We start from the raw sequence: 2,132 nt of genomic DNA on the forward strand, positions 1-2,132 counted from the left end.
TGTGGATTTATGTCCTTCAATACCCTCATTTGAGATAGGCTTTGAGCTGAGCCCTCCCTTTGCGTTACAATTTTTGGTTGTGCCCCCCCAACTCAGAGGCTAGGTGGCCCGCTGAAGTGAGTCAGGGGTGGAGGTGGCACTCTGTCCCCAAGACCCACTGCATGGGGCTGGCTGAAGCTGCCTGGTGTCACCGCTCACTCCCCCCCAAATGTTCCTCCATGCCCCCCTAGGGAAGCATACCCCACAGTTTGAAAACCTTCGTACTAAATAAAATGTGTTGTCTACCATTACAGGATAGAATATCAGGGTTGGAAGGGACCTCAGGGGGTCATCTAGTTCCTGCTCAAAGCAGGACCAGTCCCCAACTAGCCCCCTCAAGGATTGAACTCTGACAACCCTGGGTTTAGCAGGCCAATGCTCAAACCACTAAGCTATCCCTCCCTCCTCTGAAAGAAACCTGTAGTCGGCAGGATACAAACCTGCGTGGGGAGACCCCAATGGATTTCTAGTCCATTGCCTTAACCAGTCGGCCACAACTAGTCTTAAAACAGGGCTTAGCCAGGATTTGAACCTGGGACCTCTCACACCCTAAGTGAGCATCATACCCCTAGACCAATGAGCTACTATATGAGGTATTGCTGCATAAAATTATGAGGTATTTCCTCATAAAATTTCCTCTTTTCCATCATTTATTGCTCATTTCCAGGAAGGTGCAGCTTGGAACAGAGCCTCATCCCTCCACCTTCCCCATATTCCATTAAGCAGAGTCAGCAGCAGCAGGTTAGTCAAAATACAGCACAGAGCCAGCCAGGTCTCTTCAGTCAGAGCTATGCAGTTTACACTCAGAAATGCCATCACCTCACCCTGGCATGAAGCCAGTCCCCCTTTCTAAAAGCCGGCTGTCCATCTTCATGGCAAGAGGCAGGGACACGTTAGTGTCTGGGTGAAACCGTGGACTGGCAACCTCCGCTGATGGCGTCAGCACAAACTGAGCCACACTGGGCATTTTCAACTGGTTCATCAGCTCAGCGGCCCGGGTCAGGATCTCCTCATTGTCTTCCTCACTGTACACTGAGGCCATGGCAGGGCTCTGAACAAATGCTCTAATCTTGGACAGGAACAGGGACATCCTGGGGATCAAATCTTGGCTGCATGAGGCCAGTTTGGTCAGCGTTGTCATGAGAACCGTGATGACACGTGGCAAATACTTTGGGATGCTGGCCAAGGGCCGGAGTTGCGTGATTTCAAACAGAATGGCCTCCAGGGCTTCGAAGAACTTGTTGAGCTGCTCCACAGTACACCTTTTGTCGTATGAGACAGACATGTACTCTCCAATAGCCCAGACCACGCAGGTGAAGATATCCTCTTTGTTCCGGATGTTGCTGACAGTTCCTGAAAACTCCAGATATTTCTTGTGTACCTCCTGACGAGAGCTTGCATACCCCCAAGTGGTACGCGTACCCCAATTTGAAAACCACTGAATTTATTAAAATGACATGGGCATGTCCACAAAATAAGGGACAAAGGAGAACTAGATCACATAATTTATTTGGATTTTCAACACTTGACAAAGTGTCTCAAAAGAGGCCATTAAGGAAACTGAGCAGTCACGGAATAAGAGAGAAAATTCTATCATAAAAAGAAACTGGCTAAGTGACGGAACATGAAGAGTTCATGTTTGTACAGCAAGTCTCACAATAGGGCTTCCCAATACTACTGTAATTCAAATAATAAGTAGGAATATGTCTGGAAAATGCAGGAGGCAGATATTCTAATAAATGTCTCCACATTACTATATAATTATTACTTACTGTATGCATAATAACCTCTACATTAGATAGGGAATTATCATTGCAGGTCAGTAGACTTCTGCACTATGCCTGCAGTCTGCCAAAATCAAGCAATCTATCACCCACGGAGTGTATAAGTGAGTCAGCGTCTCTCCTGGTCTATGTAATCTGGTAATGGTTTGGTTTCATACCTATGGCAAATGTGGGTGTGCAAATTCCCAGTGGAAAGTGAAGTAGAGTTAGTGTCAATACTGTTGGGTAGGAATAAAGTCCCCCTCAGTCCACTCCTGAAATGTCTAGATTTTGTGAAAACTCTAGCATCATGCCATTTGCCTTGCCGCC

The 2,132-nt window shown here is 47.0% G+C and overlaps 1 pseudogene; it reads right to left on the reverse strand.

The window, feature by feature from the left end:
• Positions 1-859: 859 nt before the first annotated feature.
• Positions 860-1,820, reverse strand: LOC112109126 (annotated as a pseudogene).
• Between the last annotated feature and the right edge of the window lie 312 nt (positions 1,821-2,132).

Source organism: Terrapene carolina, unplaced genomic scaffold (genome assembly GCF_002925995.2).
Source record: "Terrapene carolina triunguis isolate 2854851 unplaced genomic scaffold, T_m_triunguis-2.0 Scaffold31, whole genome shotgun sequence".
Lineage (NCBI taxonomy): Eukaryota > Metazoa > Chordata > Testudines > Emydidae > Terrapene > Terrapene triunguis.